At 44.7% G+C, this 26,170-nt stretch overlaps 25 non-coding genes across 25 annotated transcripts; all 25 read left to right on the plus strand.

Annotated features, from left to right (window-relative positions):
• Positions 1 to 782: 782 nt before the first annotated feature.
• trnat-agu (transfer RNA threonine (anticodon AGU)) lies at positions 783 to 856 on the plus strand. The gene has a single exon. It is a non-coding gene; the product is annotated as a tRNA-Thr (tRNA).
• A 635-nt stretch (positions 857 to 1,491) lies between these two features.
• Positions 1,492 to 1,578, plus strand: trnar-ucu (transfer RNA arginine (anticodon UCU)). The gene is given in 2 exon segments: positions 1,492 to 1,528; positions 1,543 to 1,578. It is a non-coding gene; the product is annotated as a tRNA-Arg (tRNA).
• A 1,006-nt stretch (positions 1,579 to 2,584) lies between these two features.
• Positions 2,585 to 2,658, plus strand: trnat-agu (transfer RNA threonine (anticodon AGU)). The gene has a single exon. It is a non-coding gene; the product is annotated as a tRNA-Thr (tRNA).
• Positions 2,659 to 3,293: 635 nt separating this feature from the next.
• Positions 3,294 to 3,380, plus strand: trnar-ucu (transfer RNA arginine (anticodon UCU)). Its single transcript is given in 2 exon segments — positions 3,294 to 3,330; positions 3,345 to 3,380. It is a non-coding gene; the product is annotated as a tRNA-Arg (tRNA).
• A 1,016-nt stretch (positions 3,381 to 4,396) lies between these two features.
• Positions 4,397 to 4,470, plus strand: trnat-agu (transfer RNA threonine (anticodon AGU)). The gene has a single exon. It is a non-coding gene; the product is annotated as a tRNA-Thr (tRNA).
• Positions 4,471 to 5,105: 635 nt separating this feature from the next.
• On the plus strand, positions 5,106 to 5,192 carry trnar-ucu (transfer RNA arginine (anticodon UCU)). Its single transcript is given in 2 exon segments — positions 5,106 to 5,142; positions 5,157 to 5,192. It is a non-coding gene; the product is annotated as a tRNA-Arg (tRNA).
• Positions 5,193 to 6,168: 976 nt separating this feature from the next.
• trnat-agu (transfer RNA threonine (anticodon AGU)) lies at positions 6,169 to 6,242 on the plus strand. Its single transcript has one exon. It is a non-coding gene; the product is annotated as a tRNA-Thr (tRNA).
• A 635-nt stretch (positions 6,243 to 6,877) lies between these two features.
• Positions 6,878 to 6,964, plus strand: trnar-ucu (transfer RNA arginine (anticodon UCU)). The gene is given in 2 exon segments: positions 6,878 to 6,914; positions 6,929 to 6,964. It is a non-coding gene; the product is annotated as a tRNA-Arg (tRNA).
• Positions 6,965 to 7,972: 1,008 nt separating this feature from the next.
• On the plus strand, positions 7,973 to 8,046 carry trnat-agu (transfer RNA threonine (anticodon AGU)). Its single transcript has one exon. It is a non-coding gene; the product is annotated as a tRNA-Thr (tRNA).
• A 635-nt stretch (positions 8,047 to 8,681) lies between these two features.
• Positions 8,682 to 8,768, plus strand: trnar-ucu (transfer RNA arginine (anticodon UCU)). The gene is given in 2 exon segments: positions 8,682 to 8,718; positions 8,733 to 8,768. It is a non-coding gene; the product is annotated as a tRNA-Arg (tRNA).
• Positions 8,769 to 9,772: 1,004 nt separating this feature from the next.
• Positions 9,773 to 9,846, plus strand: trnat-agu (transfer RNA threonine (anticodon AGU)). The gene has a single exon. It is a non-coding gene; the product is annotated as a tRNA-Thr (tRNA).
• Positions 9,847 to 11,552: 1,706 nt separating this feature from the next.
• trnat-agu (transfer RNA threonine (anticodon AGU)) lies at positions 11,553 to 11,626 on the plus strand. Its single transcript has one exon. It is a non-coding gene; the product is annotated as a tRNA-Thr (tRNA).
• A 635-nt stretch (positions 11,627 to 12,261) lies between these two features.
• trnar-ucu (transfer RNA arginine (anticodon UCU)) lies at positions 12,262 to 12,348 on the plus strand. Its single transcript is given in 2 exon segments — positions 12,262 to 12,298; positions 12,313 to 12,348. It is a non-coding gene; the product is annotated as a tRNA-Arg (tRNA).
• Positions 12,349 to 13,342: 994 nt separating this feature from the next.
• On the plus strand, positions 13,343 to 13,416 carry trnat-agu (transfer RNA threonine (anticodon AGU)). The gene has a single exon. It is a non-coding gene; the product is annotated as a tRNA-Thr (tRNA).
• A 635-nt stretch (positions 13,417 to 14,051) lies between these two features.
• On the plus strand, positions 14,052 to 14,138 carry trnar-ucu (transfer RNA arginine (anticodon UCU)). The gene is given in 2 exon segments: positions 14,052 to 14,088; positions 14,103 to 14,138. It is a non-coding gene; the product is annotated as a tRNA-Arg (tRNA).
• A 1,030-nt stretch (positions 14,139 to 15,168) lies between these two features.
• Positions 15,169 to 15,242, plus strand: trnat-agu (transfer RNA threonine (anticodon AGU)). The gene has a single exon. It is a non-coding gene; the product is annotated as a tRNA-Thr (tRNA).
• A 635-nt stretch (positions 15,243 to 15,877) lies between these two features.
• On the plus strand, positions 15,878 to 15,964 carry trnar-ucu (transfer RNA arginine (anticodon UCU)). Its single transcript is given in 2 exon segments — positions 15,878 to 15,914; positions 15,929 to 15,964. It is a non-coding gene; the product is annotated as a tRNA-Arg (tRNA).
• A 1,010-nt stretch (positions 15,965 to 16,974) lies between these two features.
• Positions 16,975 to 17,048, plus strand: trnat-agu (transfer RNA threonine (anticodon AGU)). Its single transcript has one exon. It is a non-coding gene; the product is annotated as a tRNA-Thr (tRNA).
• Positions 17,049 to 17,683: 635 nt separating this feature from the next.
• trnar-ucu (transfer RNA arginine (anticodon UCU)) lies at positions 17,684 to 17,770 on the plus strand. Its single transcript is given in 2 exon segments — positions 17,684 to 17,720; positions 17,735 to 17,770. It is a non-coding gene; the product is annotated as a tRNA-Arg (tRNA).
• A 1,006-nt stretch (positions 17,771 to 18,776) lies between these two features.
• Positions 18,777 to 18,850, plus strand: trnat-agu (transfer RNA threonine (anticodon AGU)). The gene has a single exon. It is a non-coding gene; the product is annotated as a tRNA-Thr (tRNA).
• A 635-nt stretch (positions 18,851 to 19,485) lies between these two features.
• trnar-ucu (transfer RNA arginine (anticodon UCU)) lies at positions 19,486 to 19,572 on the plus strand. The gene is given in 2 exon segments: positions 19,486 to 19,522; positions 19,537 to 19,572. It is a non-coding gene; the product is annotated as a tRNA-Arg (tRNA).
• Positions 19,573 to 20,566: 994 nt separating this feature from the next.
• trnat-agu (transfer RNA threonine (anticodon AGU)) lies at positions 20,567 to 20,640 on the plus strand. The gene has a single exon. It is a non-coding gene; the product is annotated as a tRNA-Thr (tRNA).
• A 635-nt stretch (positions 20,641 to 21,275) lies between these two features.
• trnar-ucu (transfer RNA arginine (anticodon UCU)) lies at positions 21,276 to 21,362 on the plus strand. Its single transcript is given in 2 exon segments — positions 21,276 to 21,312; positions 21,327 to 21,362. It is a non-coding gene; the product is annotated as a tRNA-Arg (tRNA).
• Positions 21,363 to 22,362: 1,000 nt separating this feature from the next.
• trnat-agu (transfer RNA threonine (anticodon AGU)) lies at positions 22,363 to 22,436 on the plus strand. Its single transcript has one exon. It is a non-coding gene; the product is annotated as a tRNA-Thr (tRNA).
• Positions 22,437 to 23,071: 635 nt separating this feature from the next.
• On the plus strand, positions 23,072 to 23,158 carry trnar-ucu (transfer RNA arginine (anticodon UCU)). Its single transcript is given in 2 exon segments — positions 23,072 to 23,108; positions 23,123 to 23,158. It is a non-coding gene; the product is annotated as a tRNA-Arg (tRNA).
• The last annotated feature ends 3,012 nt before the right edge of the window (positions 23,159 to 26,170 follow it).

Here is a 26,170-nt window from a genome sequence, read left to right on the forward strand (position 1 = left end):
GCCTGCCTTGTAAACAGCAGATCCTAGGTTCAATTCCCAGCAGTGCCTGTTGTGAGTTTCTTCTCTTGGTATGCCAGATGAGGTGTGGGTCCAACTCCATAAGGAACTCAAGGCTTAAGTGCCTGTGTTAACAGCTTGTGGGCTTAGGTCATGGCAGGGTGTGTTGCTTTCAGGCAGGATTTCTGCTCAGTTGTCAAGTGGTTTCCACAGGTAGACACTTGTCCATGGAGCTCAAGCAAGATAGCTCTATCCCTGCTACGAAAGTGAATAAACTGTGACGTTTTCATTTGCAAGAATTTAAACATATTCTGAGTAGCCTTGGACCAATTGCCGTCAACAGATGTTTGCTTCCACACAAGTGTGACTTTTCTGCTTTACTGACTCACTTTTGGTCAAATGTAAATGAGGACAATGGCTGTCAATGAACAAGTACATAGATTACTTAAAAAAAGAACAACTATGTCAACAACTAAGTCAAGCACTTAATCCAATGTTTGACTCGCACGCCTCTCATATGTGTATGCATGGTTCAAGTCAAACTGGGACTAAGTGTTCCTTTTAATTTTTTAAGCAGTGTTTATATATATATATATATATAAAACACCATGACTGGCAGATATGGTGTGCTCTGTGAAGCATGGTATAGCACTGTGGGACTTCATTTAAACTCCTATTGAGCTGCACGCCAGTGGAGACAACCTTAGCCCGAGAGTCAAGTTCCTGTCCCGCAGCTTATCCGGTACGAGTTTGAGGTTTTAAGTGTGGGGCCAGCAGTGTCCCGTGGCGCTGTGGCTCAGTTGGTTAAAGCGCCTGTCTAGTAAACAGGAGATCCTGGGTTCGAATCCCAGCAGTGCCTCTCGCTTTGACTTAAGGTCACACAATCCGCAAGCTTTCTGATTAACCTAGATTAGAGTCCCACCTTGTGTATCCTTAGTGCTGTCAACATTTCAATCTTGTCTTGCGCTCCATTGATTTTTGAAATACAACTTGACTTGTGGTTGTGATTATTCACGTGTTGGGGAATAATCACAACCTGTACTGATGTCTCAGATTTGTAGGACCTTACACCACAAAATGTGCAATGCACGGGGAGGAGGAGATACCTTATTTAATATGTTATCTAGAGCTTACTCTAATGTGTATATGAATAGGTCTTCATGCTCCTGTGTAATCTGAGCAGTGCCTAGTGCAACAATCACCTGGTGGTGCGAGAGCTATCCCTTTTCTGCCTTTTTTACAGCCAGAGATGAATAACCTTCCAAACCAGACAGGGCTAGACAGGGTGGCAAATTCCATGGTGAAATCAAGGCATTCTGTCCACGCTGTTGACAGCTTGTGGGTTCAGCTCCTGCCATAGTTGTTTGCATTTAGTGGAATTTGATTGTTGGCAACAGAAAAGCATCTGCCTCATGAACTTGACCATGCAAGTTCTACGCCTTCCATGAGTCTTGGGCAGCCTGAAATGAAACACCCCAGACAGCTCCCTCGGTTGGCTCTGTGGCGCAATGGATAGCGCATTGGACTTCTAGGCTCGGGTGAGCTATTCAAAGGTTGCGGGTTCGAGTCCCGCCAGAGTCGAATGCTTGTCACCTTCTTTTCATCCACACACCACATATAAGATAAAATCCGTGGTCAAGAATCACACTTTCCTTTCCGATGGAGGAAATCTTGGCCTTGCGAGCAATGTTATGTCTTGTCCAGGAGACTCTCTGTTAAAAGTGCTGGGTCTTGCCCGAGGTGCCAGCCAGGCCTTTGGCACTGTGGCTTCGCTGGTGAAAGTGCCTGCCTTGTAAACAGCAGATCCTAGGTTCAATTCCCAGCAGTGCCTGTTGTGAGTTTCTTCTCTTGGTATGCCAGATGAGGTGTGGGTCCAACTCCATAAGGAACTCAAGGCTTAAGTGCCTGTGTTAACAGCTTGTGGGCTTAGGTCATGGCAGGGTGTGTTGCTTTCAGGCAGGATTTCTGCTCAGTTGTCAAGCGGTTTCCACAGGTAGACACTTGTCCATGGAGCTCAAGCAAGATAGCTCTATCCCTGCTACGAAAGTGAATAAACCGTGACGTTTTCATTTGCAAGAATTTAAACATATTCTGAGTAACCTTGGACCAATTGCCGTCAACAGATGTTTGCTTCCACACAAGTGTGACTTTTCTGCTTTACTGACTCACTTTTGGTCAAATGTAAATGAGGACAATGGCTGTCAATGAACAAGTACATAGATTACTTAAAAAAAGAACAACTATGTCAACAACTAAGTCAAGCACTTAATCCAATGTTTGACTCGCACGCCTCTCATATGTGTATGCATGGTTCAAGTCAAACTGGGACTAAGTGTTCCTTTTAATTTTTTAAGCAGTGTTTATATATATATATATATATATATATATATATATATATATATAAAACACCATGACTGGCAGATATGGTGTGCTCTGTGAAGCATGGTATAGCACTGTGGGACTTCATTTAAACTCCTATTGAGCTGCACGCCAGTGGAGACAACCTTAGCCCGAGAGTCAAGTTCCTGTCCCGCAGCTTATCAGGTACGAGTTTGAGGTTTTAAGTGTGGGGCCAGCGTTGTCCCGTGGCGCTGTGGCTCAGTTGGTTAAAGCGCCTGTCTAGTAAACAGGAGATCCTGGGTTCAAATCCCAGCAGTGCCTCTCGCTGTGACTTAAGGTCACACAATCTGAAAGCTTTCTGATTAACCTAGATTAGAGTCCCACCTTGTGTATCCTTAGTGCTGTCAACATTTCAATCTTGTCTTGTGCTCCATTGATTTTTGAAATACAACTTGACTTGTGGTTGTGATTATTCACGTGTTGGGGAATAATCACAACCTGTACTGATGTCTCAGATTTGTAGGACCTTACACCACAAAATGTGCAATGCACGGGGAGGAGGAGATACCTTATTTAATATGTTATCTAGAGCTTACTCTAATGTGTATATGAATAGGTCTTCATGCTCCTGTGTAATCTGAGCAGTGCCTAGTGCAACAATCACCTGGTGGTGCGAGAGCTATCCCTTTTCTGCCTTTTTTACAGCCAGAGATGAATAACCTTCCAAACCAGACAGGGCTAGACAGGGTGGCAAATTCCATGGTGAAATCAAGGCATTCTGTCCACGCTGTTGACAGCTTGTGGGTTCAGCTCCTGCCATAGTTGTTTGCATTTAGTGGAATTTGATTGTTGGCAACAGAAAAGCATCTGCCTCATGAACTTGACCATGCAAGTTCTACGCCTTCCATGAGTCTGGGGCAGCCTGAAATGAAACACCCCAGACAGCTCCCTCGGTTGGCTCTGTGGCGCAATGGATAGCGCATTGGACTTCTAGGCTCAGGTGAGCTATTCAAAGGTTGCGGGTTCGAGTCCCGCCAGAGTCGAATGCTTGTCACCTTCTTTTCATCCACACACCACATATAAGATGAAATCCGTGGTCAAGAATCAGACTTTCCTTTCCGATGGAGGAAATCTTGGCCGTGCGAGCAATGTTATGTCTTGTCCAGGAGACTCTCTGTTAAAAGTGCTGGGTCTTGCCCGAGGTGCCAGCCAGGCCTTTGGCACTGTGGCTTCGCTGGTGAAAGTGCCTGCCTTGTAAACAGCAGATCCTAGGTTCAATTCCCAGCAGTGCCTGTTGTGAGTTTCTTCTCTTGGTATGCCAGATGAGGTGTGGGTCCAACTCCATAAGGAACTCAAGGCTTAAGTGCCTGTGTTAACAGCTTGTGGGCTTAGGTCATGGCAGGGTGTGTTGCTTTCAGGCAGGATTTCTGCTCAGTTGTCAAGTGGTTTCCACAGGTAGACACTTGTCCATGGAGCTCAAGCAAGATAGCTCTATCCCTGCTACGAAAGTGAATAAACTGTGACGTTTTCATTTGCAAGAATTTAAACATATTCTGAGTAGCCTTGGACCAATTGCCGTCAACAGATGTTTGCTTCCACACAAGTGTGACTTTTCTGCTTTACTGACTCACTTTTGGTCAAATGTAAATGAGGACAATGGCTGTCAATGAACAAGTACATAGATTACTTAAAAAAAGAACAACTATGTCAACAACTAAGTCAAGCACTTAATCCAATGTTTGACTCGCACGCCTCTCATATGTGTATGCATGGTTCAAGTCAAACTGGGACTAAGTGTTCCTTTTAATTTTTTAAACAGTGTTTATATATATATATATATATATATATATATATATATATATATATATATATATAAAACACCATGACTGGCAGATATGGTGTGCTCTGTGAAGCATGGTATAGCACTGTGGGACTTCATTTAAACTCCTATTGAGCTGCACGCCAGTGGAGACAACCTTAGCCCGAGAGTCAAGTTCCTGTCCCGCAGCTTATCCGGTACGAGTTTGAGGTTTTAAGTGTGGGGCCAGCAGTGTCCCGTGGCGCTGTGGCTCAGTTGGTTAAAGCGCCTGTCTAGTAAACAGGAGATCCTGGGTTCGAATCCCAGCAGTGCCTCTCGCTTTGACTTAAGGTCACACAATCCGCAAGCTTTCTGATTAACCTAGATTAGAGTCCCACCTTGTGTATCCTTAGTGCTGTCAACATTTCAATCTTGTCTTGCGCTCCATTGATTTTTGAAATACAACTTGACTTGTGGTTGTGATTATTCACGTGTTGGGGAATAATCACAACCTGTACTGATGTCTCAGATTTGTAGGACCTTACACCACAAAATGTGCAATGCACGGGGAGGAGGAGATACCTTATTTAATATGTTATCTAGAGCTTACTCTAATGTGTATATGAATAGGTCTTCATGCTCCTGTGTAATCTGAGCAGTGCCTAGTGCAACAATCACCTGGTGGTGCGAGAGCTATCCCTTTTCTGCCTTTTTTACAGCCAGAGATGAATAACCTTCCAAACCAGACAGGGCTAGACAGGGTGGCAAATTCCATGGTGAAATCAAGGCATTCTGTCCACGCTGTTGACAGCTTGTGGGTTCAGCTCCTGCCATAGTTGTTTGCATTTAGTGGAATTTGATTGTTGGCAACAGAAAAGCATCTGCCTCATGAACTTGACCATGCAAGTTCTACGCCTTCCATGAGTCTTGGGCAGCCTGAAATGAAACACCCCAGACAGCTCCCTCGGTTGGCTCTGTGGCGCAATGGATAGCGCATTGGACTTCTAGGCTCGGGTGAGCTATTCAAAGGTTGCGGGTTCGAGTCCCGTCAGAGTCGAATGCTTGTCACCTTCTTTTCATCCACACACCACATATAAGATGAAATCCGTGGTCAAGAATCACACTTTCCTTTCTGATGGAGGAAATCTTGGCCTTGCGAGCAATGTTATGTCTTGTCCAGGAGACTCTCTGTTAAAAGTGCTGGGTCTTGCCCGAGGTGCCAGCCAGGCCTTTGGCACTGTGGCTTAGCTGGTGAAAGTGCCTGCCTTGTAAACAGCAGATCCTAGGTTCAATTCCCAGCAGTGCCTGTTGTGAGTTTCTTCTCTTGGTATGCCAGATGAGGTGTGGGTCCAACTCCATAAGGAACTCAAGGCTTAAGTGCCTGTGTTAACAGCTTGTGGGCTTAGGTCATGGCAGGGTGTGTTGCTCACAGGCAGGATTTCTGCTCAGTTGTCAAGTGGTTTCCACAGGTAGACACTTGTCCATGGAGCTCAAGCAAGATAGCTCTATCCCTGCTACGAAAGTGAATAAACCGTGACGTTTTCATTTGCAAGAATTTAAACATATTCTGAGTAGCCTTGGACCAATTGCCGTCAACAGATGTTTGCTTCCACACAAGTGTGACTTTTCTGCTTTACTGACTCACTTTTGGTCAAATGTAAATGAGGACAATGGCTGTCAATGAACAAGTACATAGATTACTTAAAAAAAGAACAACTATGTCAACAACTAAGTCAAGCACTTAATCCAATGTTTGACTCGCACGCCTTTCATATGTGTATGCATGGTTCAAGTCAAACTGGGACTAAGTGTTCCTTTTAATTTTTTAAGCAGTGTTTATATATATATAAAACACCATGACTGGCAGATATGGTGTGCTCTGTGGAGCATGGTATAGCACTGTGGGACTTCATTTAAACTCCTATTGAGCTGCACGCCAGTGGAGACAACCTTAGCCCGAGAGTCAAGTTCCTGTCCCGCAGCTTATCCGGTACGAGTTTGAGGTTTTAAGTGTGGGGCCAGCAGTGTCCCGTGGCGCTGTGGCTCAGTTGGTTAAAGCGCCTGTCTAGTAAACAGGAGATCCTGGGTTCGAATCCCAGCAGTGCCTCTCGCTTTGACTTAAGGTCACACAATCCGCAAGCTTTCTGATTAACCTAGATTAGAGTCCCACCTTGTGTATCCTTAGTGCTGTCAACATTTCAATCTTGTCTTGCGCTCCATTGATTTTTGAAATACAACTTGACTTGTGGTTGTGATTATTCACGTGTTGGGGAATAATCACAACCTGTACTGATGTCTCAGATTTGTAGGACCTTACACCACAAAATGTGCAATGCACGGGGAGGAGGAGATACCTTATTTAATATGTTATCTAGAGCTTACTCTAATGTGTATATGAATAGGTCTTCATGCTCCTGTGTAATCTGAGCAGTGCCTAGTGCAACAATCACCTGGTGGTGCGAGAGCTATCCCTTTTCTGCCTTTTTTACAGCCAGAGATGAATAACCTTCCAAACCAGACAGGGCTAGACAGGGTGGCAAATTCCATGGTGAAATCAAGGCATTCTGTCCACGCTGTTGACAGCTTGTGGGTTCAGCTCCTGCCATAGTTGTTTGCATTTAGTGGAATTTGATTGTTGGCAACAGAAAAGCATCTGCCTCATGAACTTGACCATGCAAGTTCTACGCCTTCCATGAGTCTTGGGCAGCCTGAAATGAAACACCCCAGACAGCTCCCTCGGTTGGCTCTGTGGCGCAATGGATAGCGCATTGGACTTCTAGGCTTGGGTGAGCTATTCAAAGGTTGCGGGTTCGAGTCCCGCCAGAGTCGAATGCTTGTCACCTTCTTTTCATCCACACACCACATATAAGATAAAATCCGTGGTCAAGAATCACACTTTCCTTTCCGATGGAGGAAATCTTGGCCTTGCGAGCAATGTTATGTCTTGTCCAGGAGACTCTCTGTTAAAAGTGCTGGGTCTTGCCCGAGGTGCCAGCCAGGCCTTTGGCACTGTGGCTTCGCTGGTGAAAGTGCCTGCCTTGTAAACAGCAGATCCTAAGTTCAATTCCCAGCAGTGCCTGTTGTGAGTTTCTTCTCTTGGTATGCCAGATGAGGTGTGGGTCCAACTCCATAAGGAACTCAAGGCTTAAGTGCCTGTGTTAACAGCTTGTGGGCTTAGGTCATGGCAGGGTGTGTTGCTTTCAGGCAGGATTTCTGCTCAGTTGTCAAGCGGTTTCCACAGGTAGACACTTGTCCATGGAGCTCAAGCAAGATAGCTCTATCCCTGCTACGAAAGTGAATAAACCGTGACGTTTTCATTTGCAAGAATTTAAACATATTCTGAGTAACCTTGGACCAATTGCCGTCAACAGATGTTTGCTTCCACACAAGTGTGACTTTTCTGCTTTACTGACTCACTTTTGGTCAAATGTAAATGAGGACAATGGCTGTCAATGAACAAGTACATAGATTACTTAAAAAAAGAACAACTATGTCAACAACTAAGTCAAGCACTTAATCCAATGTTTGACTCGCACGCCTCTCATATGTGTATGCATGGTTCAAGTCAAACTGGGACTAAGTGTTCCTTTTAATTTTTTAAGCAGTGTTTATATATATATATATATATATATATATATATTTATATATATATAAAACACCATGACTGGCAGATATGGTGTGCTCTGTGAAGCATGGTATAGCACTGTGGGACTTCATTTAAACTCCTATTGAGCTGCACGCCAGTGGAGACAACCTTAGCCCGAGAGTCAAGTTCCTGTCCCGCAGCTTATCAGGTAAGAGTTTGAGGTTTTAAGTGTGGGGCCAGCGTTGTCCTGTGGCGCTGTGGCTCAGTTGGTTAAAGCGCCTGTCTAGTAAACAGGAGATCCTGGGTTCAAATCCCAGCAGTGCCTCTCGCTGTGACTTAAGGTCACACAATCTGAAAGCTTTCTGATTAACCTAGATTAGAGTCCCACCTTGTGTATCCTTAGTGCTGTCAACATTTCAATCTTGTCTTGTGCTCCATTGATTTTTGAAATACAACTTGACTTGTGGTTGTGATTATTCACGTGTTGGGGAATAATCACAACCTGTACTGATGTCTCAGATTTGTAGGACCTTACACCACAAAATGTGCAATGCACGGGGAGGAGGAGATACCTTATTTAATATGTTATCTAGAGCTTACTCTAATGTGTATATGAATAGGTCTTCATGCTCCTGTGTAATCTGAGCAGTGCCTAGTGCAACAATCACCTGGTGGTGCGAGAGCTATCCCTTTTCTGCCTTTTTTACAGCCAGAGATGAATAACCTTCCAAACCAGACAGGGCTAGACAGGGTGGCAAATTCCATGGTGAAATCAAGGCATTCTGTCCACGCTGTTGACAGCTTGTGGGTTCAGCTCCTGCCATAGTTGTTTGCATTTAGTGGAATTTGATTGTTGGCAACAGAAAAGCATCTGCCTCATGAACTTGACCATGCAAGTTCTACGCCTTCCATGAGTCTTGGGCAGCCTGAAATGAAACACCCCAGACAGCTCCCTCGGTTGGCTCTGTGGCGCAATGGATAGCGCATTGGACTTCTAGGCTCGGGTGAGCTATTCAAAGGTTGCGGGTTCGAGTCCCGCCAGAGTCGAATGCTTGTCACCTTCTTTTCATCCACACACCACATATAAGATGAAATCCGTGGTCAAGAATCACACTTTCCTTTCCGATGGAGGAAATCTTGGCCTTGCGAGCAATGTTATGTCTTGTCCAGGAGACTCTCTGTTAAAAGTGCTGGGTCTTGCCCAAGGTGCCAGCCAGGCCTTTGGCACTGTGGCTTTGCTGGTGAAAGTGCCTGCCTTGTAAACAGCAGATCCTAGGTTCAATTCCCAGCAGTGCCTGTTGTGAGTTTCTTCTCTTGGTATGCCAGATGAGGTGTGGGTCCAACTCCATAAGGAACTCAAGGCTTAAGTGCCTGTGTTAACAGCTTGTGGGCTTAGGTCATGGCAGGGTGTGTTGCTTTCAGGCAGGATTTCTGCTCAGTTGTCAAGCGGTTTCCACAGGTAGACACTTGTCCATGGAGCTCAAGCAAGATAGCTCTATCCCTGCTACGAAAGTGAATAAACCGTGACGTATTCATTTGCAAGAATTTAAACATATTCTGAGTAACCTTGGACCAATTGCCGTCAACAGATGTTTGCTTCCACACAAGTGTGACTTTTCTGCTTTACTGACTCACTTTTGGTCAAATGTAAATGAGGACAATGGCTGTCAATGAACAAGTACATAGATTACTTAAAAAAAGAACAACTATGTCAACAACTAAGTCAAGCACTTAATCCAATGTTTGACTCGCACGCCTCTCATATGTGTATGCATGGTTCAAGTCAAACTGGGACTAAGTGTTCCTTTTAATTTTTTAAGCAGTGTTTATATATATATATATATATATATATATATATATATATATAAAACACCATGACTGGCAGATATGGTGTGCTCTGTGAAGCATGGTATAGCACTGTGGGACTTCATTTAAACTCCTATTGAGCTGCACGCCAGTGGAGACAACCTTAGCCCGAGAGTCAAGTTCCTGTCCCGCAGCTTATCAGGTACGAGTTTGAGGTTTTAAGTGTGGGGCCAGCGTTGTCCCGTGGCGCTGTGGCTCAGTTGGTTAAAGCGCCTGTCTAGTAAACAGGAGATCCTGGGTTCAAATCCCAGCAGTGCCTCTCGCTGTGACTTAAGGTCACACAATCTGAAAGCTTTCTGATTAACCTAGATTAGAGTCCCACCTTGTGTATCCTTAGTGCTGTCAACATTTCAATCTTGTCTTGCGCTCCATTGATTTTTGAAATACAACTTGACTTGTGGTTGTGATTATTCACGTGTTGGGGAATAATCACAACCTGTACTGATGTCTCAGATTTGTAGGACCTTACACCACAAAATGTGCAGTGCACGGGGAGGAGGAGATACCTTATTTAATATGTTATCTAGAGCTTACTCTAATGTGTATATGAATAGGTCTTCATGCTCCTGTGTAATCTGAGCAGTGCCTAGTGCAACAATCACCTGGTGGTGCGAGAGCTATCCCTTTTCTGCCTTTTTTACAGCCAGAGATGAATAACCTTCCAAACCAGACAGGGCTAGACAGGGTGGCAAATTCCATGGTGAAATCAAGGCATTCTGTCCACGCTGTTGACAGCTTGTGGGTTCAGCTCCTGCCATAGTTGTTTGCATTTAGTGGAATTTGATTGTTGGCAACAGAAAAGCATCTGCCTCATGAACTTGACCATGCAAGTTCTACGCCTTCCATGAGTCTTGGGCAGCCTGACATGAAACACCCCAGACAGCTCCCTCGGTTGGCTCTGTGGCGCAATGGATGGCGCATTGGACTTCTAGGCTCAGGTGAGCTATTCAAAGGTTGCGGGTTCGAGTCCCGCCAAAGTCGAATGCTTGTCACCTTCTTTTCATCCACACACCACATATAAGATGAAATCCGTGGTCAAGAATCACACTTTCCTTTCCGATGGAGGAAATCTTGGCCTTGCGAGCAATGTTATGTCTTGTCCAGGAGACTCTCTGTTAAAAGTGCTGGGTCTTGCCCGAGGTGCCAGCCAGGCCTTTGGCACTGTGGCTTCGCTGGTGAAAGTGCCTGCCTTGTAAACAGCAGATCCTAGGTTCAATTCCCAGCAGTGCCTGTTGTGAGTTTCTTCTCTTGGTATGCCAGATGAGGTGTGGGTCCAACTCCATAAGGAACTCAAGGCTTAAGTGCCTGTGTTAACAGCTTGTGGGCTTAGGTCATGGCAGGGTGTGTTGCTTTCAGGCAGGATTTCTGCTCAGTTGTCAAGTGGTTTCCACAGGTAGACACTTGTCCATGGAGCTCAAGCAAGATAGCTCTATCCCTGCTACGAAAGTGAATAAACCGTGACGTTTTCATTTGCAAGAATTTAAACATATTCTGAGTAGCCTTGGACCAATTGCCGTCAACAGATGTTTGCTTCCACACAAGTGTGACTTTTCTGCTTTACTGACTCACTTTTGGTCAAATGTAAATGAGGACAATGGCTGTCAATGAACAAGTACATAGATTACTTAAAAAAAGAACAACTATGTCAACAACTAAGTCAAGCACTTAATCCAATGTTTGACTCGCACGCCTCTCATATGTGTATGCATGGTTCAAGTCAAACTGGGACTAAGTGTTCCTTTTAATTTTTTAAGCAGTGTTTATATATATATATATATATAAAACACCATGACTGGCAGATATGGTGTGCTCTGTGAAGCATGGTATAGCACTGTGGGACTTCATTTAAACTCCTATTGAGCTGCACGCCAGTGGAGACAACCTTAGCCCGAGAGTCAAGTTCCTGTCCCGCAGCTTATCCGGTACGAGTTTGAGGTTTTAAGTGTGGGGCCAGCAGTGTCCCTTGGCGCTGTGGCTCAGTTGGTTAAAGCGCCTGTCTAGTAAACAGGAGATCCTGGGTTCGAATCCCAGCAGTGCCTCTCGCTTTGACTTAAGGTCACACAATCCGCAAGCTTTCTGATTAACCTAGATTAGAGTCCCACCTTGTGTATCCTTAGTGCTGTCAACATTTCAATCTTGTCTTGCGCTCCATTGATTTTTGAAATACAACTTGACTTGTGGTTGTGATTATTCACGTGTTGGGGAATAATCACAACCTGTACTGATGTCTCAGATTTGTAGGACCTTACACCACAAAATGTGCAATGCACGGGGAGGAGGAGATACCTTATTTAATATGTTATCTAGAGCTTACTCTAATGTGTATATGAATAGGTCTTCATGCTCCTGTGTAATCTGAGCAGTGCCTAGTGCAACAATCACCTGGTGGTGCGAGAGCTATCCCTTTTCTGCCTTTTTTACAGCCAGAGATGAATAACCTTCCAAACCAGACAGGGCTAGACAGGGTGGCAAATTCCATGGTGAAATCAAGGCATTCTGTCCACGCTGTTGACAGCTTGTGGGTTCAGCTCCTGCCATAGTTGTTTGCATTTAGTGGAATTTGATTGTTGGCAACAGAAAAGCATCTGCCTCATGAACTTGACCATGCAAGTTCTACGCCTTCCATGAGTCTTGGGCAGCCTGAAATGAAACACCCCAGACAGCTCCCTCGGTTGGCTCTGTGGCGCAATGGATAGCGCATTGGACTTCTAGGCTCGGGTGAGCTATTCAAAGGTTGCGGGTTCGAGTCCCGCCAGAGTCGAATGCTTGTCACCTTCTTTTCATCCACACACCACATATAAGATAAAATCCGTGGTCAAGAATCACACTTTCCTTTCCGATGGAGGAAATCTTGGCCTTGCGAGCAATGTTATGTCTTGTCCAGGAGACTCTCTGTTAAAAGTGCTGGGTCTTGCCTGAGGTGCCAGCCAGGCCTTTGGCACTGTGGCTTCGCTGGTGAAAGTGCCTGCCTTGTAAACAGCAGATCCTAGGTTCAATTCCCAGCAGTGCCTGTTGTGAGTTTCTTCTCTTGGTATGCCAGATGAGGTGTGGGTCCAACTCCATAAGGAACTCAAGGCTTAAGTGCCTGTGTTAACAGCTTGTGGGCTTAGGTCATGGCAGGGTGTGTTGCTTTCAGGCAGGATTTCTGCTCAGTTGTCAAGCGGTTTCCACAGGTAGACACTTGTCCATGGAGCTCAAGCAAGATAGCTCTATCCCTGCTACGAAAGTGAATAAACCGTGACGTTTTCATTTGCAAGAATTTAAACATATTCTGAGTAACCTTGGACCAATTGCCGTCAACAGATGTTTGCTTCCACACAAGTGTGACTTTTCTGCTTTACTGACTCACTTTTGGTCAAATGTAAATGAGGACAATGGCTGTCAATGAACAAGTACATAGATTACTTAAAAAAAGAACAACTATGTCAACAACTAAGTCAAGCACTTAATCCAATGTTTGACTCGCACGCCTCTCATATGTGTATGCATGGTTCAAGTCAAACTGGGACTAAGTGTTCCTTTTAATTTTTTAAGCAGTGTTTATATATATATATATATATATATATATATAAAACACCATGACTGGCAGATATGGTGTGCTCTGTGAAGCATGGTATAGCACTGTGGGACTTCATTTAAACTCCTATTGAGCTGCACGCCAGTGGAGACAACCTTAGCCCGAGAGTCAAGTTCCTGTCCCGCAGCTTATCAGGTACGAGTTTGAGGTTTTAAGTGTGGGGCCAGCGTTGTCCCGTGGCGCTGTGGCTCAGTTGGTTAAAGCGCCTGTCTAGTAAACAGGAGATCCTGGGTTCAAATCCCAGCAGTGCCTCTCGCTGTGACTTAATGTCACACAATCTGAAAGCTTTCTGATTAACCTAGATTAGAGTCCCACCTTGTGTATCCTTAGTGCTGTCAACATTTCAATCTTGTCTTGTGCTCCATTGATTTTTGAAATACAACTTGACTTGTGGTTGTGATTATTCACGTGTTGGGGAATAATCACAACCTGTACTGATGTCTCAGATTTGTAGGACCTTACACCACAAAATGTGCAATGCACGGGGAGGAGGAGATACCTTATTTAATATGTTATCTAGAGCTTACTCTAATGTGTATATGAATAGGTCTTCATGCTCCTGTGTAATCTGAGCAGTGCCTAGTGCAACAATCACCTGGTGGTGCGAGAGCTATCCCTTTTCTGCCTTTTTTACAGCCAGAGATGAATAACCTTCCAAACCAGACAGGGCTAGACAGGGTGGCAAATTCCATGGTGAAATCAAGGCATTCTGTCCACGCTGTTGACAGCTTGTGGGTTCAGCTCCTGCCATAGTTGTTTGCATTTAGTGGAATTTGATTGTTGGCAACAGAAAAGCATCTGCCTCATGAACTTGACCATGCAAGTTCTACGCCTTCCATGAGTCTTGGGCAGCCTGAAATGAAACACCCCAGACAGCTCCCTCGGTTGGCTCTGTGGCGCAATGGATAGCGCATTGGACTTCTAGGCTCAGGTGAGCTATTCAAAGGTTGCGGGTTCGAGTCCCGCCAGAGTCGAATGCTTGTCACCTTCTTTTCATCCACACACCACATATAAGATGAAATCCGTGGTCAAGAATCACACTTTCCTTTCCGATGGAGGAAATCTTGGCCTTGCGAGTAATGTTATGTCTTGTCCAGGAGACTCTCTGTTAAAAGTGCTGGGTCTTGCCCGAGGTGCCAGCCAGGCCTTTGGCACTGTGGCTTCGCTGGTGAAAGTGCCTGCCTTGTAAACAGCAGATCCTAGGTTCAATTCCCAGCAGTGCCTGTTGTGAGTTTCTTCTCTTGGTATGCCAGATGAGGTGTGGGTCCAACTCCATAAGGAACTCAAGGCTTAAGTGCCTGTGTTAACAGCTTGTGGGCTTAGGTCATGGCAGGGTGTGTTGCTTTCAGGCAGGATTTCTGCTCAGTTGTCAAGTGGTTTCCACAGGTAGACACTTGTCCATGGAGCTCAAGCAAGATAGCTCTATCCCTGCTACGAAAGTGAATAAACCGTGACGTTTTCATTTGCAAGAATTTAAACATATTCTGAGTAGCCTTGGACCAATTGCCGTCAACAGATGTTTGCTTCCACACAAGTGTGACTTTTCTGCTTTACTGACTCACTTTTGGTCAAATGTAAATGAGGACAATGGCTGTCAATGAACAAGTACATAGATTACTTAAAAAAAGAACAACTATGTCAACAACTAAGTCAAGCACTTAATCCAATGTTTGACTCGCACGCCTCTCATATGTGTATGCATGGTTCAAGTCAAACTGGGACTAAGTGTTCCTTTTAATTTTTTAAACAGTGTTTATATATATATATATATATATATATATATATATATATATATATATATATATATATATATATATATAAAACACCATGACTGGCAGATATGGTGTGCTCTGTGAAGCATGGTATAGCACTGTGGGACTTCATTTAAACTCCTATTGAGCTGCACGCCAGTGGAGACAACCTTAGCCCGAGAGTCAAGTTCCTGTCCCGCAGCTTATCCGGTACGAGTTTGAGGTTTTAAGTGTGGGGCCAGCAGTGTCCCGTGGCGCTGTGGCTCAGTTGGTTAAAGCGCCTGTCTAGTAAACAGGAGATCCTGGGTTCGAATCCCAGCAGTGCCTCTCGCTTTGACTTAAGGTCACACAATCCGCAAGCTTTCTGATTAACCTAGATTAGAGTCCCACCTTGTGTATCCTTAGTGCTGTCAACATTTCAATCTTGTCTTGCGCTCCATTGAGTTTTGAAATACAACTTGACTTGTGGTTGTGATTATTCACGTGTTGGGGAATAATCACAACCTGTACTGATGTCTCAGATTTGTAGGACCTTACACCACAAAATGTGCAATGCACGGGGAGGAGGAGATACCTTATTTAATATGTTATCTAGAGCTTACTCTAATGTGTATATGAATAGGTCTTCATGCTCCTGTGTAATCTGAGCAGTGCCTAGTGCAACAATCACCTGGTGGTGCGAGAGCTATCCCTTTTCTGCCTTTTTTACAGCCAGAGATGAATAACCTTCCAAACCAGACAGGGCTAGACAGGGTGGCAAATTCCATGGTGAAATCAAGGCATTCTGTCCACGCTGTTGACAGCTTGTGGGTTCAGCTCCTGCCATAGTTGTTTGCATTTAGTGGAATTTGATTGTTGGCAACAGAAAAGCATCTGCCTCATGAACTTGACCATGCAAGTTCTACGCCTTCCATGAGTCTTGGGCAGCCTGAAATGAAACACCCCAGACAGCTCCCTCGGTTGGCTCTGTGGCGCAATGGATAGCGCATTGGACTTCTAGGCTCGGGTGAGCTATTCAAAGGTTGCGGGTTCGAGTCCCGTCAGAGTCGAATGCTTGTCACCTTCTTTTCATCCACACACCACATATAAGATGAAATCCGTGGTCAAGAATCACACTTTCCTTTCTGATGGAGGAAATCTTGGCCTTGCGAGCAATGTTATGTCTTGTCCAGGAGACTCTCTGTTAAAAGTGCTGGGTCTTGCCCGAGGTGCCAGCCAGGCCTTTGGCACTGTGGCTTCGCTGGTGAAAGTGCCTGCCTTGTAAACAGCAGATCCTAGGTTCAATTCCCAGCAGTGCCTGTTGTGAGTTTCTTCTCTTGGTATGCCAGATGAGGTGTGGGTCCAACTCCATAAGGAACTCAAGGCTTAAGTGCCTGTGTTAACAGCTTGTGGGCTTAGGTCATGGCAGGGTGTGTTGCTTTCAGGCAGGATTTCTGCTCAGTTGTCAAGTGGTTTCCACAGGTAGACACTTGTCCATGGAGCTCAAGCAAGATAGCTCTATCCCTGCTACGAAAGTGAATAAACCGTGACGTTTTCATTTGCAAGAATTTAAACATATTCTGAGTAGCCTTGGACCAATTGCCGTCAACAGATGTTTGCTTCCACACAAGTGTGACTTTTCTGCTTTACTGACTCACTTTTGGTCAAATGTAAATGAGGACAATGGCTGTCAATGAACAAGTACATAGATTACTTAAAAAAAGAACAACTATGTCAACAACTAAGTCAAGCACTTAATCCAATGTTTGACTCGCACGCCTTTCATATGTGTATGCATGGTTCAAGTCAAACTGGGACTAAGTGTTCCTTTTAATTTTTTAAGCAGTGTTTATATATATATATATATATATATATATATATATATATATATATATAAAACACCATGACTGGCAGATATGGTGTGCTCTGTGGAGCATGGTATAGCACTGTGGGACTTCATTTAAACTCCTATTGAGCTGCACGCCAGTGGAGACAACCTTAGCCCGAGAGTCAAGTTCCTGTCCCGCAGCTTATCCGGTACGAGTTTGAGGTTTTAAGTGTGGGGCCAGCAGTGTCCCGTGGCGCTGTGGCTCAGTTGGTTAAAGCGCCTGTCTAGTAAACAGGAGATCCTGGGTTCGAATCCCAGCAGTGCCTCTCGCTTTGACTTAAGGTCACACAATCCACAAGCTTTCTGATTAACCTAGATTAGAGTCCCACCTTGTGTATCCTTAGTGCTGTCAACATTTCAATCTTGTCTTGCGCTCCATTGATTTTTGAAATACAACTTGACTTGTGGTTGTGATTATTCACGTGTTGGGGAATAATCACAACCTGTACTGATGTCTCAGATTTGTAGGACCTTACACCACAAAATGTGCAATGCACGGGGAGGAGGAGATACCTTATTTAATATGTTATCTAGAGCTTACTCTAATGTGTATATGAATAGGTCTTCATGCTCCTGTGTAATCTGAGCAGTGCCTAGTGCAACAATCACCTGGTGGTGCGAGAGCTATCCCTTTTCTGCCTTTTTTACAGCCAGAGATGAATAACCTTCCAAACCAGACAGGGCTAGACAGGGTGGCAAATTCCATGGTGAAATCAAGGCATTCTGTCCACGCTGTTGACAGCTTGTGGGTTCAGCTCCTGCCATAGTTGTTTGCATTTAGTGGAATTTGATTGTTGGCAACAGAAAAGCATCTGCCTCATGAACTTGACCATGCAAGTTCTACGCCTTCCATGAGTCTTGGGCAGCCTGAAATGAAACACCCCAGACAGCTCCCTCTGTTGGCTCTGTGGCGCAATGGATAGCGCATTGGACTTCTAGGCTCGGGTGAGCTATTCAAAGGTTGCGGGTTCGAGTCCCGCCAGAGTCGAATGCTTGTCACCTTCTTTTCATCCACACACCACATATAAGATAAAATCCGTGGTCAAGAATCACACTTTCCTTTCCGATGGAGGAAATCTTGGCCTTGCGAGCAATGTTATGTCTTGTCCAGGAGACTCTCTGTTAAAAGTGCTGGGTCTTGCCCGAGGTGCCAGCCAGGCCTTTGGCACTGTGGCTTCGCTGGTGAAAGTGCCTGCCTTGTAAACAGCAGATCCTAGGTTCAATTCCCAGCAGTGCCTGTTGTGAGTTTCTTCTCTTGGTATGCCAGATGAGGTGTGGGTCCAACTCCATAAGGAACTCAAGGCTTAAGTGCCTGTGTTAACAGCTTGTGGGCTTAGGTCATGGCAGGGTGTGTTGCTTTCAGGCAGGATTTCTGCTCAGTTGTCAAGCGGTTTCCACAGGTAGACACTTGTCCATGGAGCTCAAGCAAGATAGCTCTATCCCTGCTACGAAAGTGAATAAACCGTGACGTTTTCATTTGCAAGAATTTAAACATATTCTGAGTAACCTTGGACCAATTGCCGTCAACAGATGTTTGCTTCCACACAAGTGTGACTTTTCTGCTTTACTGACTCACTTTTGGTCAAATGTAAATGAGGACAATGGCTGTCAATGAACAAGTACATAGATTACTTAAAAAAAGAACAACTATGTCAACAACTAAGTCAAGCACTTAATCCAATGTTTGACTCGCACGCCTCTCATATGTGTATGCATGGTTCAAGTCAAACTGGGACTAAGTGTTCCTTTTAATTTTTTAAGCAGTGTTTATATATATATATATATATATATATATATATATATATATATAAAACACCATGACTGGCAGATATGGTGTGCTCTGTGAAGCATGGTATAGCACTGTGGGACTTCATTTAAACTCCTATTGAGCTGCACGCCAGTGGAGACAACCTTAGCCCGAGAGTCAAGTTCCTGTCCCGCAGCTTATCAGGTAAGAGTTTGAGGTTTTAAGTGTGGGGCCAGCGTTGTCCCGTGGCGCTGTGGCTCAGTTGGTTAAAGCGCCTGTCTAGTAAACAGGAGATCCTGGGTTCAAATCCCAGCAGTGCCTCTCGCTGTGACTTAAGGTCACACAATCTGAAAGCTTTCTGATTAACCTAGATTAGAGTCCCACCTTGTGTATCCTTAGTGCTGTCAACATTTCAATCTTGTCTTGTGCTCCATTGATTTTTGAAATACAACTTGACTTGTGGTTGTGATTATTCACGTGTTGGGGAATAATCACAACCTGTACTGATGTCTCAGATTTGTAGGACCTTACACCACAAAATGTGCAATGCACGGGGAGGAGGAGATACCTTATTTAATATGTTATCTAGAGCTTACTCTAATGTGTATATGAATAGGTCTTCATGCTCCTGTGTAATCTGAGCAGTGCCTAGTGCAACAATCACCTGGTGGTGCGAGAGCTATCCCTTTTCTGCCTTTTTTACAGCCAGAGATGAATAACCTTCCAAACCAGACAGGGCTAGACAGGGTGGCAAATTCCATGGTGAAATCAAGGCATTCTGTCCACGCTGTTGACAGCTTGTGGGTTCAGCTCCTGCCATAGTTGTTTGCATTTAGTGGAATTTGATTGTTGGCAACAGAAAAGCATCTGCCTCATGAACTTGACCATGCAAGTTCTACGCCTTCCATGAGTCTTGGGCAGCCTGAAATGAAACACCCCAGACAGCTCCCTCGGTTGGCTCTGTGGCGCAATGGATAGCGCATTGGACTTCTAGGCTCGGGTGAGCTATTCAAAGGTTGCGGGTTCGAGTCCCGCCAGAGTCGAATGCTTGTCACCTTCTTTTCATCCACACACCACATATAAGATGAAATCCGTGGTCAAGAATCACACTTTCCTTTCCGATGGAGGAAATCTTGGCCTTGCGAGTAATGTTATGTCTTGTCCAGGAGACTCTCTGTTAAAAGTGCTGGGTCTTGCCCGAGGTGCCAGCCAGGCCTTTGGCACTGTGGCTTCGCTGGTGAAAGTGCCTGCCTTGTAAACAGCAGATCCTAGGTTCAATTCCCAGCAGTGCCTGTTGTGAGTTTCTTCTCTTGGTATGCCAGATGAGGTGTGGGTCCAACTCCATAAGGAACTCAAGGCTTAAGTGCCTGTGTTAACAGCTTGTGGGCTTAGGTCATGGCAGGGTGTGTTGCTTTCAGGCAGGATTTCTGCTCAGTTGTCAAGCGGTTTCCACAGGTAGACACTTGTCCATGGAGCTCAAGCAAGATAGCTCTATCCCTGCTACGAAAGTGAATAAACCGTGACGTTTTCATTTGCAAGAATTTAAACATATTCTGAGTAGCCTTGGACCAATTGCCGTCAACAGATGTTTGCTTCCACACAAGTGTGACTTTTCTGCTTTACTGACTCACTTTTGGTCAAATGTAAATGAGGACAATGGCTGTCAATGAACAAGTACATAGATTACTTAAAAAAAGAACAACTATGTCAACAACTAAGTCAAGCACTTAATCCAATGTTTGACTCGCACGCCTCTCATATGTGTATGCATGGTTCAAGTCAAACTGGGACTAAGTGTTCCTTTTAATTTTTTAAACAGTGTTTATATATATATATATATATATATATATATAAAACACCATGACTGGCAGATATGGTGTGCTCTGTGAAGCATGGTATAGCACTGTGGGACTTCATTTAAACTCCTATTGAGCTGCACGCCAGTGGAGACAACCTTAGCCCGAGAGTCAAGTTCCTGTCCCGCAGCTTATCCGGTACGAGTTTGAGGTTTTAAGTGTGGGGCCAGCAGTGTCCCGTGGCGCTGTGGCTCAGTTGGTTAAAGCGCCTGTCTAGTAAACAGGAGATCCTGGGTTCGAATCCCAGCAGTGCCTCTCGCTTTGACTTAAGGTCACACAATCCGCAAGCTTTCTGATTAACCTAGATTAGAGTCCCACCTTGTGTATCCTTAGTGCTGTCAACATTTCAATCTTGTCTTGCGCTCCATTGATTTTTGAAATACAACTTGACTTGTGGTTGTGATTATTCACGTGTTGGGGAATAATCACAACCTGTACTGATGTCTCAGATTTGTAGGACCTTACACCACAAAATGTGCAATGCACGGGGAGGAGGAGATACCTTATTTAATATGTTATCTAGAGCTTACTCTAATGTGTATATGAATAGGTCTTCATGCTCCTGTGTAATCTGAGCAGTGCCTAGTGCAACAATCACCTGGTGGTGCGAGAGCTATCCCTTTTCTGCCTTTTTTACAGCCAGAGATGAATAACCTTCCAAACCAGACAGGGCTAGACAGGGTGGCAAATTCCATGGTGAAATCAAGGCATTCTGTCCACGCTGTTGACAGCTTGTGGGTTCAGCTCCTGCCATAGTTGTTTGCATTTAGTGGAATTTGATTGTTGGCAACAGAAAAGCATCTGCCTCATGAACTTGACCATGCAAGTTCTACGCCTTCCATGAGTCTTGGGCAGCCTGAAATGAAACACCCCAGACAGCTCCCTCGGTTGGCTCTGTGGCGCAATGGATAGCGCATTGGACTTCTAGGCTCGGGTGAGCTATTCAAAGGTTGCGGGTTCGAGTCCCGTCAGAGTCGAATGCTTGTCACCTTCTTTTCATCCACACACCACATATAAGATGAAATCCGTGGTCAAGAATCACACTTTCCTTTCCGATGGAGGAAATCTTGGCCTTGCGAGCAATGTTATCTCTTGTCCAGGAGACTCTCTGTTAAAAGTGCTGGGTCTTGCCCGAGGTGCCAGCCAGGCCTTTGGCACTGTGGCTTCGCTGGTGAAAGTGCCTGCCTTGTAAACAGCAGATCCTAGGTTCAATTCCCAGCAGTGCCTGTTGTGAGTTTCTTCTCTTGGTATGCCAGATGAGGTGTGGGTCCAACTCCATAAGGAACTCAAGGCTTAAGTGCCTGTGTTAACAGCTTGTGGGCTTAGGTCATGGCAGGGTGTGTTGCTTTCAGGCAGGATTTCTGCTCAGTTGTCAAGTGGTTTCCACAGGTAGACACTTGTCCATGGAGCTCAAGCAAGATAGCTCTATCCCTGCTACGAAAGTGAATAAACCGTGACGTTTTCATTTGCAAGAATTTAAACATATTCTGAGTAGCCTTGGACCAATTGCCGTCAACAGATGTTTGCTTCCACACAAGTGTGACTTTTCTGCTTTACTGACTCACTTTTGGTCAAATGTAAATGAGGACAATGGCTGTCAATGAACAAGTACATAGATTACTTAAAAAAAGAACAACTATGTCAACAACTAAGTCAAGCACTTAATCCAATGTTTGACTCGCACGCCTTTCATATGTGTATGCATGGTTCAAGTCAAACTGGGACTAAGTGTTCCTTTTAATTTTTTAAGCAGTGTTTATATATATATATATATATATATATATATATATATAAAACACCATGACTGGCAGATATGGTGTGCTCTGTGGAGCATGGTATAGCACTGTGGGACTTCATTTAAACTCCTATTGAGCTGCACGCCAGTGGAGACAACCTTAGCCCGAGAGTCAAGTTCCTGTCCCGCAGCTTATCAGGTACGAGTTTGAGGTTTTAAGTGTGGGGCCAGCAGTGTCCCGTGGCGCTGTGGCTTAGTTGGTTAAAGCGCCTGTCTAGTAAACAGGAGATCCTGGGTTCGAATCCCAGCAGTGCCTCTCGCTGTGACTTAAGGTCACACAATCTGCAAGCTTTCTGATTAACCTAGATTAGAGTCCCACCTTGTGTATCCTTAGTGCTGTCAACATTTCAATCTTGTCTTGTGCTCCATTGATTTTTGAAATACAACTTGACTTGTGGTTGTGATTATTCACGTGTTGGGGAATAATCACAACCTGTACTGATGTCTCAGATTTGTAGGACCTTACACCACAAAATGTGCAATGCACGGGGAGGAGGAGATACCTTATTTAATATGTTATCTAGAGCTTACTCTAATGTGTATATGAATAGGTCTTCATGCTCCTGTGTAATCTGAGCAGTGCCTAGTGCAACAATCACCTGGTGGTGCGAGAGCTATCCCTTTTCTGCCTTTTTTACAGCCAGAGATGAATAACCTTCCAAACCAGACAGGGCTAGACAGGGTGGCAAATTCCATGGTGAAATCAAGGCATTCTGTCCACGCTGTTGACAGCTTGTGGGTTCAGCTCCTGCCATAGTTGTTTGCATTTAGTGGAATTTGATTGTTGGCAACAGAAAAGCATCTGCCTCATGAACTTGACCATGCAAGTTCTACGCCTTCCATGAGTCTTGGGCAGCCTGAAATGAAACACCCCAGACAGCTCCCTCGGTTGGCTCTGTGGCGCAATGGATAGCGCATTGGACTTCTAGGCTCGGGTGAGCTATTCAAAGGTTGCGGGTTCGAGTCCCGTCAGAGTCGAATGCTTGTCACCTCCTTTTCATCCACACACCACATATAAGATGAAATCCGTGGTCAAGAATCACACTTTCCTTTCCGATGGAGGAAATCTTGGCCTTGCGAGCAATGTTATCTCTTGTCCAGGAGACTCTCTGTTAAAAGTGCTGGGTCTTGCCCGAGGTGCCAGCCAGGCCTTTGGCACTGTGGCTTCGCTGGTGAAAGTGCCTGCCTTGTAAACAGCAGATCCTAGGTTCAATTCCCAGCAGTGCCTGTTGTGAGTTTCTTCTCTTGGTATGCCAGATGAGGTGTGGGTCCAACTCCATAAGGAACTCAAGGCTTAAGTGCCTGTGTTAACAGCTTGTGGGCTTAGGTCATGGCAGGGTGTGTTGCTTTCAGGCAGGATTTCTGCTCAGTTGTCAAGTGGTTTCCACAGGTAGACACTTGTCCATGGAGCTCAAGCAAGATAGCTCTATCCCTGCTACGAAAGTGAATAAACCGTGACGTTTTCATTTGCAAGAATTTAAACATATTCTGAGTAGCCTTGGACCAATTGCCGTCAACAGATGTTTGCTTCCACACAAGTGTGACTTTTCTGCTTTACTGACTCACTTTTGGTCAAATGTAAATGAGGACAATGGCTGTCAATGAACAAGTACATAGATTACTTAAAAAAAGAACAACTATGTCAACAACTAAGTCAAGCACTTAATCCAATGTTTGACTCGCACGCCTTTCATATGTGTATGCATGGTTCAAGTCAAACTGGGACTAAGTGTTCCTTTTAATTTTTTAAGCAGTGTTTATATATATATATATATATATATATATATATATATATATATATATATATATAAAACACCATGACTGGCAGATATGGTGTGCTCTGTGGAGCATGGTATAGCACTGTGGGACTTCATTTAAACTCCTATTGAGCTGCACGCCAGTGGAGACAACCTTAGCCCGAGAGTCAAGTTCCTGTCCCGCAGCTTATCAGGTACGAGTTTGAGGTTTTAAGTGTGGGGCCAGCAGTGTCCCGTGGCGCTGTGGCTCAGTTGGTTAAAGCGCCTGTCTAGTAAACAGGAGATCCTTGGTTCAAATCCCAGCAGTGCCTCTCGCTGTGACTTAAGGTCACACAATCTGAAAGCTTTCTGATTAACCTAGATTAGAGTCCCACCTTGTGTATCCTTAGTGCTGTCAACATTTCAATCTTGTCTTGTGCTCCATTGATTTTTGAAATACAACTTGACTTGTGGTTGTGATTATTCACGTGTTGGGGAATAATCACAACCTGTACTGATGTCTCAGATTTGTAGGACCTTACACCACAAAATGTGCAATGCACGGGGAGGAGGAGATACCTTATTTAATATGTTATCTAGAGCTTACTCTAATGTGTATATGAATAGGTCTTCATGCTCCTGTGTAATCTGAGCAGTGCCTAGTGCAACAATCACCTGGTGGTGCGAGAGCTATCCCTTTTCTGCCTTTTTTACAGCCAGAGATGAATAACCTTCCAAACCAGACAGGGCTAGACAGGGTGGCAAATTCCATGGTGAAATCAAGGCATTCTGTCCACGCTGTTGACAGCTTGTGGGTTCAGCTCCTGCCATAGTTGTTTGCATTTAGTGGAATTTGATTGTTGGCAACAGAAAAGCATCTGCCTCATGAACTTGACCATGCAAGTTCTACGCCTTCCATGAGTCTTGGGCAGCCTGAAATGAAACACCCCAGACAGCTCCCTCAGTTGGCTCTGTGGCGCAATGGATAGCGCATTGGACTTCTAGGCTCGGGTGAGCTATTCAAAGGTTGCGAGTTCGAGTCCCGTCAGAGTCGAATGCTTGTCACCTTCTTTTCATCCACACACCACATATAAGATGAAATCCGTGGTCAAGAATCACACTTTTCCTTTCCGATGGAGGAAATCTTGGCCTTGCGAGCAATGTTATGTCTTGTCCAGGAGACTCTCTGTTAAAAGTGCTGGGTCTTGCCCGAGGTGCCAGCCAGGCCTTTGGCACTGTGGCTTCGCTGGTGAAAGTGCCTGCCTTGTAAACAGCAGATCCTAGGTTCAATTCCCAGCAGTGCCTGTTGTGAGTTTCTTCTCTTGGTATGCCAGATGAGGTGTGGGTCCAACTCCATAAGGAACTCAAGGCTTAAGTGCCTGTGTTAACAGCTTGTGGGCTTAGGTCATGGCAGGGTGTGTTGCTTTCAGGCAGGATTTCTGCTCAGTTGTCAAGTGGTTTCCACAGGTAGACACTTGTCCATGGAGCTCAAGCAAGATAGCTCTATCCCTGCTACGAAAGTGAATAAACTGTGACGTTTTCATTTGCAAGAATTTAAACATATTCTGAGTAGCCTTGGACCAATTGCCGTCAACAGATGTTTGCTTCCACACAAGTGTGACTTTTCTGCTTTACTGACTCACTTTTGGTCAAATGTAAATGAGGACAATGGCTGTCAATGAACAAGTACATAGATTACTTAAAAAAAGAACAACTATGTCAACAACTAAGTCAAGCACTTAATCCAATGTTTGACTCGCACGCCTTTCATATGTGTATGCATGGTTCAAGTCAAACTGGGACTAAGTGTTCCTTTTAATTTTTTAAGCAGTGTTTATATATATATATATATATATATATATATATATATATATATATATATATATAAAACACCATGACTGGCAGATATGGTGTGCTCTGTGGAGCATGGTATAGCACTGTGGGACTTCATTTAAACTCCTATTGAGCTGCACGCCAGTGGAGACAACCTTAGCCCGAGAGTCAAGTTCCTGTCCCGCAGCTTATCAGGTACGAGTTTGAGGTTTTAAGTGTGGGGCCAGCAGCGTCCCGTGGCGCTGTGGCTCAGTTGGTTAAAGCGCCTGTCTAGTAAACAGGAGATCCTTGGTTCGAATCCCAGCAGTGCCTCTCGCTGTGACTTAAGGTCACACAATCTGAAAGCTTTCTGATTAACCTAGATTAGAGTCCCACCTTGTGTATCCTTAGTGCTGTCAACATTTCAATCTTGTCTTGTGCT

The sequence above is a fragment of the Clarias gariepinus genome, chromosome 14 (genome assembly GCF_024256425.1).
Source record: "Clarias gariepinus isolate MV-2021 ecotype Netherlands chromosome 14, CGAR_prim_01v2, whole genome shotgun sequence".
Lineage (NCBI taxonomy): Eukaryota > Metazoa > Chordata > Actinopteri > Siluriformes > Clariidae > Clarias > Clarias gariepinus.